At 41.4% G+C, this 13,214-nt stretch overlaps 1 protein-coding gene and 1 pseudogene across 2 annotated transcripts in view; one reads left to right on the forward strand and one right to left on the reverse strand.

Moving 5' to 3' along the window:
• LOC110535876 (uncharacterized) overlaps positions 1 to 13,214 on the forward strand; it is a 29,250-nt gene that overhangs the window by 279 nt on the left and 15,757 nt on the right. The window lies entirely within an intron of this gene.
• LOC110535877 (cofilin-2 pseudogene) lies at positions 1,160 to 1,830 on the reverse strand (annotated as a pseudogene).

Raw genomic sequence — 13,214 nt, forward strand, 5'->3', positions numbered from 1 at the left:
TGGTTTCTCTTAGATTGTTGACAGAGACGCTTCTTTCCCAATGCACTAAAACAATATATAAGTACTGAATCCATTCCAGAATGACAAGCCTTCTTTTTTCGTAATAATGTCTTGGGTGGGAAATTTGGTTACAAAAAAAGCAGGCGTTCAAAGGCTTTGGGAGATGAATTGGTCACGGGTCAAACTGTACCTATTGCATGGAGATATTCCCACATAGTTAGATTGACACCAGTCCTCTAATCAAAATGACAATCCAGTTCCATCCACTGTGATCCTCTAATCAGGGCCTGCTCTGTAAACTCCACTCACAACTGGTCATGATCATCACTGAAACCGCAGCCAAACATTTACTCTTCAGCTGTAATAGGCCTGATTACTGCCCACTGTCATTCTCACAAACAAAAAAGAAAGACAAATAGACATAGTAGACGACTGTTTATAGTACAGCTGGCAGTGACAGGATCATTTGTATACTTAAACGTACATGCATATAAATGTGTAAACTGATCTGTGATATGTAAGCGTTGGATTGTTTCTATTGTGACATCACATTGATGTGTGTGTTTGTTGTGCTGGGTGTACTGTATGTGTCTGTGGGGGTGGGGTAACTTGTATTGTGCTTTCTTGGCCTGAGCTTACTTCTAAAAGTGTTGTCAATCTCAAAGTGACCTCGCTAGCATGAGGACCAAGTATTTTTTTTTCCGCAAAATGGGTACTGTTTAAGACATTGTTGTGTAAATCTACTTTATTGCCTCTGCAAACCTAAAAAGGCAAACATTTTCCTGATGTTTTTTTATAAATTTTTACATTTACTGTTTATTGAAGTTTCATAACCATTATTCAATCATATGGAATTCCTTGGTACTTGACAGGACTAAATGGTGAGGGTGTGAGGGGAAATGTGTGCAGAAAACAAACGTTACTTTCATGGCATGATATCCTAATGAAAGACTAATGATGATTCACTCAATTTCCCTGATTGCCCGCGCTCCTGCTGCTGTTTCCTAAACTCAATGTTCAATAAGGCCATAAAAAAAGAAATCCCCACGTAGCTATGCATCTGCCATCATCATCATCAGAAGAGGAAGAGGAAAGCCGTTACAATACCCTCCATCCCATCTTATTTGTACTCTAAACCCCCCTCACCCAATTCCTTCTCATTCTGGAATAAACAGCCATACCCCCGGGACTTAAATTCGTTTTTTTTCTTTCCCTGCAGGCCTCAGTTGACAGAGAGTGGATTTATACAGGCCCACCTTCAAGGGTGACCACTGATGAGCATCCAAGCTTCTCTGCTAAGGTGCACCGATCTTTGATGTCCTCCAAACCGTTAACTTGCCATTCATGCTCGAAACCTGTGAATTTCTTCTTAATGGCATCCTTTGAGGTGGCAGAGATCATTTTGCTCTACAGTGGAGCACCTTCTGGGGCCCAGAAGATGAAGACAAGGTCATCCTTCTTGGTCTCCTTGGTCTCATAGGTTGCGTCAAAGAGGGCATAGCGACCGTCGTCTGCAGGCAGCATCTTGACAAAGTGCAGGAAAGGGTCTGCGATGGTGGTACCCACATCACCGGTCAATCAGAATCTCTTTACCTGCTTCAAGGATAACGTTCTTCTTGCCCTCGCTCAGACAGAACAGCACTGCCTTCTTCCTCTTCTTCTTCTCATCCTCGTTCGCCTGGGCCTTACGGACCTTCATCACAATAAAGACTGTAATAAATTCATCAGTCACTGTCACCCCAGAGGCCATGGTTGGGTCTTTTGTGCATCAGCGTCTGAGTCGAAAATGAAATGTTCGTTCTTCTTGTTGAGCTCACACTAGACCGGGGCTGCGACCTTCTACCTAATAGACCCTTTTCCAGTACACGACACACTGACGCCAAACACAGATGCGCGTGACTATTGGCAGCAGTAAAAAGCCATCGCCATCTGCGCCCATTCAACATAGCCTAGATTTAAGTTTTTATTACTTCTAAACAAAATAACTTTTTGGGGTTGTCATACGCTTACAACGATGTTTTGATTATTGCTTGAACATACACTTACATTGATGTTTTGATTCTTGCTTGAGATAAGATTATATTTAGTTGTGATTTTTGCAAAATGACTATTTTGGATGCAACAGCTGTTAGCTTGAAGCTCATTGACATGGGCTGTAGCAAAAGCTAGCCAAAGAGCCATTTTACTGGTTGAAGGGGAAGTGTTTTTTAAGTATAATGCAGTTGATTTGCAATGATGACACTAGGTTGAGCAGGACTTTCATACGAGCCTTAAAATCCAATTATAATCCAAAAGTAGTGTGAAATGAACTCATAAGCAACATGTAAATATTGTTTATTTGTTTTGCTGCCGTTCTATAAGAACTCCCCCTTGTTCAGCAACCAACTAGCGCTCAACTCCCTTGTGTGGCAATGTTTGCTAACACAGAAAGGGGTATATAGGTCGTTATCCATAGAATTAGCAATTAGACTACTAGAATGATCCTGAACCTTCTTATTATGGTCCAAAGGTCAGCAATCTTGGTCAACCATGATTTGCCAGTGCTGTGATAACATATTAGCTGTGTTTGAATACCCATACTAACATACTGTATACTACATACTTAATAAGTATATACTACATACTATTAGTTCATTTTAGTATACTGTAAACAAACGGTAACCTTTCAGTTGAGCGTACTAGCGCTTCGCCTGTCTACTGTAAGTTGATGCTGTTGTTATGCAGCCTCTTCCTAGCTTGTTAGCATAACAAATGACTGGCTAGACATTTTATGATTTCAGGTGTGTTTGTAAATTCAATCTGGAATGCTAGAGTGCGTTCATAAATCCAGAGCGTTGTCAGATTGTCCGTTGTGCTTCGCGCTCGTAGTGTCCAGAACACACATTGGAAGCTCTGGCCAAAGTGTAGGGTTGATCAGAGCATTCTGACTTCACAACGGCAGTCAAGCACCCAAGATAACTGGCTAACGTTGGCTAGCTTGCTAGCTACTCCCAGACACAAATGAGAGAACACCTCACTCTGATCATTTTACTCGCTCTAGCAGAGTTGGTTAGGCTGTCTTCATGTTATCCAGAGCGTTTGTGACCGTAACTGTGCTGCTGGCAACAATTTAATTATGTTTTTTGTGCCACTGCTATTTGTGCCACTGCATTTTTGCCGATGTTTACTGGCACCAGCCGTTGAGCGTTTGTAAATTCATCAGTTATTCTGCACTCTGGCACACTCAGACTAGAGTGCTCTGAAATCGGAGTAGATAGCAGGAATTAACAATATCCATTGAGAATGCACAATGACTATACTACTTAGCTAAGAATGACGTGAATAATCAAGTCAATAAATGTTGGGTAGTTAGTTAAATAGTATATAGTTAATGTACTGCCTGGCAAGTTTGATGTATTAATAGCCAACTAACATTAGGTAGCTAGCTAACATACCGGTACATACTGCTATAATGATATGCTATGCGGTTTGTAAGGATAGCGTAGCTAACACATTGTCAGCCAACATAATGTGTAACGTAACTTATTTGAAAAGTCATTACTTAATTACATTGCTCAACATTTTCTTAACATTTGTCATAATTAGTTAAAGCAATGAATTTGTATCTGCTCTCATTGGACTCTGCATATTTTCTGCCATTTTCTTCAAATCTGAAAACGTTATGGAGCCACTCCCATTTTCTGAAGAATTGCATTATGGGCCCTAAAAGTACGGAAGTAGTGTTCACTGCTTGTATACTTCATATTTTGGTGAATTTAGTACGACATCTGAGAACTTTTGCCATAATAACTATATCCATACTATGACCAATAAGCATGCTACATACTCAATTTACGTCACAAATAGTATGGTTAATGCAGTTAGTATGAGTATTCAAACACAGCTAACGTGTAAAATAATTAATGTGAAGAATTGATCGCAATATCCATTCAAACAATGCTGTCAATCCACAGCCATACACTGGATGAAATCATTTGATGATAGGACATTTATGGTCTGTTTACATATATTTTAGAGGCTATTTATACAGAACATTTGTATAAAACCCATATAAACTGTATTTATAATTATCTGACAATATTTTAAGGTGACTATTATTCCATTACACAATTTCTGACATCACACTTTTATTTTCCTGCATAACTAAAAGCAGGAAATGTATCACCTATGCCTCTACTGCCATTCATTCCAATTAAACTGGTTTTGGATTTCTCCCTGACCAAGATGGCTTCCATTTTGGCCCCATTATGGAACTTTGAGGGTTTATGACACAGCCCCTCCAGTAATTTAATAGGATCTCTATGTCACTATCAATAAACATCACAATAAGGTGCAGAGTGTTTGTTTTGCCTGCTGGGGGGCAAGGAGACCCTCAGCTCCGCTTAAACTATCGACAACTGCGTGCTGTTTACAAGGCATTTTTAAATAAAAGTGAACTATTTGGTTGTGATGCCTCGTTCATGTGCTAGTCGGGAACAAGGACATTTCCGACTTGCTAACTGGTTGTAGTCATACACGTGCCGCATTCAACGAATCTGCAAGTCGGACGTTTCTGAGTTTCCTAGTTCCGACTAGAATGTGAATGTGGCATACAATCATCACCTCTTGAAAATTATAGTCAGAACTACACATTTCGATTATTCCATGCAAAAAAATTGCTTAATGCCAGGACTCTTATGAGATGTTTGATTTCATTTTCAATTGCATTAATGTCAGCAGGGATGGGTGGGTTACTTTCTAAATGTAATCCGTTACAGTTACTAGTTACTTGTCCGCAATTGTTATCAGTAACATAACTTTTGGAATCCCCAAACTCAGCAACGTAATATGACTACATTCAGTTACCTTTAGATTACTTTCCCCTTAGAAGGAATTAGAAGAAGACAAAAATGTATGTTACCAATACATCTATTGCAGGATAAATCAATGTTAAAGTTTACATAGCTGGCCATATATGGATGTTACATATTCTTCTAACACATCGCTTTCTACTACATATAATAATACAATTAAATTATATCTTTACATTAAAAACCAAAGTCTATCAGTATTCCAGTCATTCCAATAAATGTTACACCTTGGTCTTCAAGAAAAGGACTTGGAAATATGGAAGTATAGATTAGCCAAATTGATTTACCTGAGCATATCCCCGAAACTATTAGCCAGCCCTACTCTGTTGTTTATGATTTTGTTGTCATGGAGGATTTGAATTGGGGGGGAAAATGCTGCGCTCATGGAATGGTATGCTTTGAGCACGAGTGAAAAGTCCTTTTTACATGTGAAAAATGAATTCCATATGCTGCATTTGCTATAGGCGTATTGTTTAACTTTTTGTTGGTGAAGCTTTGATATCTTAATAATATTCAGCTGTTTAAAGGGCAAATCCACAGATGAAACAATAACAAAACGGACGCCCCACCTCTGTTTTAGTAAAAAGCTGAGGGAGGTGCCTGGAGAAATGTAACCACTCTCAGATTAATAGACAGAGCTATGGATGCAAGGACTGACCATCCATGATATAACAATTATTGTTTTAACGATGTTATGAGGCTATACAGTGTTTGTTTACATTTATAATGTTTACAAACATTGGAGAAAAACAAGCTTATATTTTGGGTTCTCATGGAGTGTGACAGTTGAACTGAGCTCATGAGGCATTTATAAGTTATATTCTTCAAGAATCAATGGATATATACAGTTGAAGTCTAAAGTTTACATACACTTAGGTTGGAGTCATAAAAACTAATTTTCAACCACTCCACAAATTTCTTGTTAACAAACTATAGTTTTGGAAAGTCGGTTAGGACATCTACTTTGTGCATGACACAAGTCATTTTTCCAACAATTGTTTACATACAGATTATTTCACTTATAATTCACTGTATCACAATTCCAGTGTGTCAGAAGTTTACATACACTAAGTTGACTGTTTAAACAGCTTGGAAGATTTCAGAAAATTATGTCATGGCTTTAGAAGCTTCTGATAGGTTAATTGACATCATTTGAGTCAATTGGAGGCCAACCTGTGGATGTATTTCAAGGCCTACCTTCAAGCTCAGTGCCTCTTTGCTTGACATCATGGGAATATCAAAAGAAATCAGCCAAGACCTCAGAAAAATCCTTGTAGACCTCAACAAGTTTGGTTCATCCTTGGGAGCAATTTCCAAATGCCTGAAGGTACCACGTTCACCTGTACAAACAATAGTACGCAAGTATAAACATCATGGGACCACGAAGCCGTCATACCGCTCAAGTAGAAGACACGTTCTGTCTCCTAGAGATGAACGTACTTTGGTGTGAAAGGTGCAAATCAATCCCAGAACAGCAGCAAAGGACCTTGTTTAGATGCTGGAGGAAACAGGTACAAAAGTATCTATATCCACAGTCAAACGAGTCCTATATCGACATAACCTGAAAGGCCACTCAGCAAGGAAGAAGCCACTGCTTCAAAACCGCAATAGAAAGGCCAGACTATGGTTTGCAACTGCACATGTGGACAAAGATCGTACTTTTTGGAGAAATATCTTCTGGTCTGATGAAACAAAAATAGAACTGTTTGGCCATAATGACCATCGTCATGTTTGGAGGAAAAAGGGGGAGGCTTGCAAGCCGAAGAACACCATCCCAACTGTGAAGCATGGGGTGGCAGCATCATGTTGTGTGGGTGCTTTGCTGCACGAGGGACTGGTGCACTTCACAAAATAGATGGCATCATGAGGGAGGAAAATTATGTAGATATATGGAACCAACATCTCAAGACATCAATCAGGAAGTTAACCTTTTTGGGATAGGGGGCAGCATTTCACTTTTGGATGAATAGCGTGCCCAGAGTGAACTGCCTCATACTCTGTCCCAGATGCTAATATATGTATATTATTAATAGTATCGGATAGAAAACACTCTGAAGTTTCTAAAACTGTTTGAATGATGTCTGTGAGTATAACAGAACTCATATGGCAGGTAAAAACCTGAGAAGAAATCCAAACAGGAAGTGAGAAATCTGAGGTTGGTCAATTTTCAACCCAGTCCCTATTGAATTCACAGTGAGATATGGATGAAGTTGCACTTCCTAGGGCTTCCACTGTCAACCGTCTTTAGAAACTGGTTTGAGGATTCTACTATAAAGGAGGGGCTCATGACAGCTCTTTGAGTCAGTGGTCTGGCAGGGTGTCTCAGGCTTGTGACGCGCGCTCCCGACAGAGTTTGCTCTCGTTCCAGTGCTTTTTGGAAGATGGATTACTGGGCTGAACACGCTAACAACAAGTGGCTAAATTATGGACTTTATGGAACAAATTAGTAATTTATTGTCGAACTGGGATTCCTGGGAGTGCCTTCCGATGAAGATCATCAAAGGTAAGTTAATATTTATATTGTTTTTTCTAACATCTGTTGACTCCAAAATGGCAGATATTTCTATGGCTGTTTTGGGTTCTGAGCGCTGTTTCAGATTATGCTTTTTCCGTAAAGTTTTTTTTAAATCTGACACAGCGGTTGCATTAAGGAGAAGTCTATCTTTAATTCTGTGAATAACACTTGTATCTTTTATTAATGTTTATTATGAGTATTTCTGCAAAATCACAGGGTGTTTTGGAATCAAAACATTACTGAACGTAACGCACCAATGTAAACTGAGATTTTTGGATATAAATATGCACATTATCGAACAAAACATACATGTATTGTGTAACATGATATCCTATGAGTGTCATCTGATAAAGATCAAAGGTTAGTGATTCATTTGATCTATATTTCTGCTTTTTGTGATTACTATCTTTGGCTGGAAAAATGGCTGTGTTTTTTTGACTTGGCTATGACCTAACATAATCCAATGTTGTGCTTTCGCTGTAAAGCATTTTTGAAATCGGACACGATGGGTAGATTAACAAGATGTTTATCTTTCATTTGCTGTATTGGACTTGTTAATGTGTGAAAGTTACATATTTCTAAAAAATATTTTTGAATTTTGCGCACTGCCTTTTCATCGGAATGCTAGCGGAACGCCATGTCCTATAAAGGCTAAAGCTTCGTCGCAAATGGCTCTTCCAAATGGACAATGACCCCAAGCATCAAATCAAATCAAATGCATTTATATAGCCCTTCTGACATCAGCTGATATCTCAAAGTGCTGTACAGAAACCCAGCCTAAAATCCCAAATAGCAAGCAATGCAGGTGTAGAAGCACGGTGGCTAGGAAAAACTCCCTAGAAAGGCCAAAACCTAGGAAGAAACCTAGAGAGGAACCAGGCTATGAGGGGTGGCCAGTCCTCTTCTGGCTGTGCCGGGTGGAATTATAACAGAACATAGCCAAGATGTTCAAATGTTCATAAATGAACAGCATGGTCAAAAAATTACAGTGCCTTGCGAAAGTATTCGGCCCCCTTGAACTTTGCGACCTTTTTCCACATTTCAGGCTTCAAACATAAAGATATAAAACTGTATTTTTTTGTGAAGAATCAACAACAAGTGGGACACAATCATGAAGTGGAACGACATTTATTGGATATTTCAAACTTTTTTAACAAATTAAAAACTGAAAAATTGGTGGTGCAAAATTATTCAGCCCCTTTACTTTCAGTGCAGCAAACTCTCTCCAGAAGTTCAGTGAGGATCTCTGAATGATCCAATGTTGACCTAAATGACTAATGATGATAAATACAATCCACCTGTGTATAATCAAGTCTCCGTATAAATGCACCTGCACTGTGATAGTCTCAGAGGTCCGTTAAAAGCGCAGAGAGCATCATGAAGAACAAGGAACACACCAGGCAGGTCCGAGATACTGTTGTGAAGAAGTTTAAAGCCGGATTTGGATACAAAAAGATTTCCCAAGCTTTAAACATCCCAAGGAGCACTGTGCAAGCGATAATATTGAAATGGAAGGAGTATGAGACCACTGCAAATCTACCAAGACCTGGCCGTCCCTCTAAACTTTCAGCTCATACAAGGAGAAGACTGATCAGAGATGCAGCCAAGAGGCCCATGATCACTCTGGATGAACTGCAGAGATCTACAGCTGAGGTGGGAGACTCTGTCCATAGGACAACAATCAGTCGTATATTGCACAAATCTGGCCTTTATGGAAGAGTGGCAAGAAGAAAGCCATTTCTTAAAGATATCCATAAAAAGTGTTGTTTAAAGTTTGCCACAAGCCACCTGGGAGACACACCAAACATGTGGAAGAAGGTGCTCTGGTCAGATGAAACCAAAATTGAACTTTTTGGCAACAATGCAAGACGTTATGTTTGGCGTAAAAGCAACACAGCTGAACACACCATCCCCACTGTCAAACATGGTGGTGGCAGCATCATGGTTTGGGCCTGCTTTTCTTCAGCAGGGACAGGGAAGATGGTTAAAATTGATGGGAAGATGGATGGAGCCAAATACAGGACCATTCTGGAAGAAGTCTGCAAAAGACCTGAGACTGGGACGGAGATTTGTCTTCCAACAAGACAATGATGCAAAACATAAAGCAAAATCTACAATTGAATGGTTCAAAAATAAACATATCCAGGTGTTAGAATGGCCAAGTCAAAGTCCAGACCTGAATCCAATCGAGAATCTGTGGAAAGAACTGAAAACTGCTGTTCACAAATGCTCTCCATCCAACCTCACTGAGCTCGAGCTGTTTTGCAAGGAGGAATGGGAAAAAATGTCAGTCTCTCGATGTGCAAAACTGATAGAGACATACCCCAAGCGACTTACAGCTGTAATCGCAGCAAAAGGTGGCGCTACAAAGTATTAACTTAAGGGGGCTGAATAATTTTGCACGCCCAATTTTTCACTTTTTGATTTGTTAAAAAAGTTTGAAATATCCAATAAAATGTCGTTCCACTTCATGATTGTGTCCCACTTGTTGTTGATTCTTCACAAAAAAATACAGTTTTATATCTTTATGTTTGAAGCCTGAAATATGGCAAAAGGTCGCAAAGTTCAAGGGGGCCGAATACTTTCGCAAGGCACTGTATAATCACAGGCAGAACAGTTGAAACTGGAGCAGCAGCACAGCCAGGTGGACTGGGGACAGCAAGGAGTCATCATGCCCGGTAGAACCTTGTCATTGATATACACGATCACCTTGCACCCGATCATGTCCCGGGAACACCTCGTTCAGGAAGGCCTGAAACACTGACGGAGCATTGGATAGTCCATAAGGTATCACCAAATACTTGTAGTGCCCAGACGCCATGCTGAAGGTCATTTTCCAATCAATCCCCTTCTCCGATGCGGATAAGATTGTAGGTGCTCTGCAAACCATTGAATGGTGGCCACCATTGAACAGTTCTGTGGTGATGGAATTGAGACCTTTGTAATCGATACAGGGAGAGAGATCTCCATCCTTCAAAGAAGCCTACCAACGCCGGAGAGGTGGATGAGAGGACAAAACACTGTTGGAGAGCCTCCTGGATGTACTTCATGGCCTCGGTCTCAGCACCAACAGAGGGAAGACGCAGCTGCGCAGAACCTTCTAGTAGGTCGATGGCATAGTCCCAGGCGCGATGAGGGAGACAGGTGGCTTGGGTCTTGGAGAACACCACCCAGAGATTCTGGTAAACCTCCGGGATGTCGGGCTGGATGGAAACCACAGGACTCTCAACTGACGTGGAACCGCAAGGCAAGGGAAAGCAGGTCCTCCACCATCCGGGATTCCATCCTCGACCAGGAGAAGGTGGGGTCATTACATTGGAGCCATGGGAGGCTGAGGATGACTTTGTGCACTGGTGCAGTGATAATGAGGAATGGAAGGCTCTCCTGGTGCATGGATGCCACGGTGAAGAAGAGTGGTGCTGTGACGTGTGCGATAATGCCGGATCCCACTGGTCGATTGTCCAGGGCGTGGACTGAAAGAGGTGAGTGGGTGCAAGGAAATATTCATATAGATGAGGGCCTGGTCAATGAAATGCCCCACGGCACTGAAATCCTCTAGATAGAAACAGAGGTAGAAACACCACGAGGGACAGCCAACCAGTGAAATGAAAACCAGGAACGGTTTGGCGGAAAACAACAGAGTACTCATGCCTTTCCCATGAAATGGATGATCAAAGGGCCGCCCCTCTGCTCTCATGGATCCCGGGTTGGGGCACACCGGACATCGCTGAAGCCTCTCCTGACCACAATGACTCCGGCGGTGCCGCTCTGCTGCGTGGACCCCATCTCCATGGGTTCAGGACGGCCAAAGGAGGGAGAAGAGTGGCGGGGTGGGCATCGGCACCACCGAAAATGGTTATCCAAACGAATACCCATTGCGATGAGTGTGTCCAAGGAAAGGTTGTCATCCCGATACGCCAACTCCATTTGTACCTCTTGGCGCAGTCCTCCCCCGGAATAGGGTGCGGAGTGCCGGCTCATTCCATCCGCTGGAGGCCGCCACAGTCCGAAAGGTGACTTCTCCGTACTCCACAGTGGTCTGAGCACCCTAATGGAGTTGGAGAAGCCACTCACCTCACTCTCTGCCCTCTGGAGGATGATCGAAGACCGCCCTGAATAGAGCCATGAACCACCAACCTTGGACCTTTCGGGGGTGGGGGCTCCCGTCTGATTTACAAAATGGAGGGAGCACTGGACTTGGAAACCACAATATTTCGATGGAGTACTGTCATACTTCTCCGGAAGGGACAGTCGGGCATGACTGACCTGGGCGGACTGCTAGGTAGGCTGGGGGACTGGTTCACTGTGACGACCTGTTGTAGAAGGCCCTCTAATAATGGTATGAAGATCTTCTCTGGTGTTGTCAAGGCGGTGGAGAATGTGAAGGACCTCCTCCATAGCCATACCCAATTGCTCCAGCTGGTCGTGGTGTTGGTTGCTTAGATGACCCTGTTCGTTGACCATCTGGAAGATGGCTTTATCTTCTGCTTCCGTATCAAGCGGTAGTATTCTGTTACTTATACAGGTGCAGGTGCAGGTTCAGAAGGTGAGATTAATAATGATCAACTCAAATAAACAAAACATGAGAAGCATACAGAACGTGAACGTAAACAATACTACCTAGTGACTGATGGCTACTGAGGGCTAAATAAAGGGAGAGTAATCAAGGAAATAATTATGTCCAGGTGTGCGTAATGATGGGGAGCAGGTGTGCACAATGATAGTTGCCAGGGCCGGTAGACGTCACTGGAGCGGGGGAGCAGGAGTAGGCATGACCAAGGTTGGGGAGTAATGGATTACATGTAAAGGATTACAAAAAAACGGTAGCTGCAATCCGTTACATTACCTGCAAAAATATTGTAATCCGATTACAGATACTTTTGAAAAACTAGATGATTACTTTGGTGATTACTTTTAAATTCAGAAAGGAGGTTTGCTGAGAAAAAAAAATCTTTGTCACTTCTCTAGTTTTCTCAATGACATTGAAATCAGCATTGAAAAAAGGCGCAAATTTAAATTTGTTCCACCTGAGCGAGTCTGACCACGAGTCAGAGACCACTATGATGACACACCAAATGGGTTTGATAGATAGCGGGAAAAGAGCAGGAATAGGCTTTTCTAGGATACAGTCCAAGCTATGTCTTCCAATGGTATGACTTCTGTTGGCATCCAAAGATTATCCAACTTGAATAAACGCTTGGAGGTAAGGATGACAGCAGTGGTGTAATCTACGGTGATACGGATATCACTTATTGTTATCTACATAGCGCATTGATGTGAATCACACTGCTGCTCTCTCATTTAGCTATTTGCGCCTTACAGATTGTGGTTGTTGTGGGTGGCTGTTCACAAATCTAAATGTGTATTTGAACCCAATAATGGCTGAATTCAAGAAGTTTAAGCTGCCTATCAATCATTGCTTTTGAAACCAGTGGACAGTCAGTGAAAAATGCGCTCTTGCAACAGCTGCACAGTGCGGATCCCAGCCTATGGAATGAAAGTGGGATTTTTATAGCTCAATATAATTCATGCTAATAAAAATGTTTTATCCATAGGCCTAATGGACACATGTTCAAACTCGCACACATTTAATAGACATAAAGGGGTAATCTGTAGTTGCTACATCAATTTTTGGACTTGTAAATTATATATATATATATATATATATCCATTGATTCCTGAAGAATATAACTTATAAATGCCTCATGAGCTTAGTTCAACAGCCACACTCCATTAGAAAACAAAATATAAGCTTGTTTTCTCCAATGTTTGTAAATGTAAATAAACACTGTATAGCCTCAAAACATGGTTAAACCAATCAATTTGATATCATGGATGGTTAGTTCTTG

Source organism: Oncorhynchus mykiss, chromosome 11 (genome assembly GCF_057628025.1).
Source record: "Oncorhynchus mykiss isolate SJ-2025 chromosome 11, ASM5762802v1, whole genome shotgun sequence".
Lineage (NCBI taxonomy): Eukaryota > Metazoa > Chordata > Actinopteri > Salmoniformes > Salmonidae > Oncorhynchus > Oncorhynchus mykiss.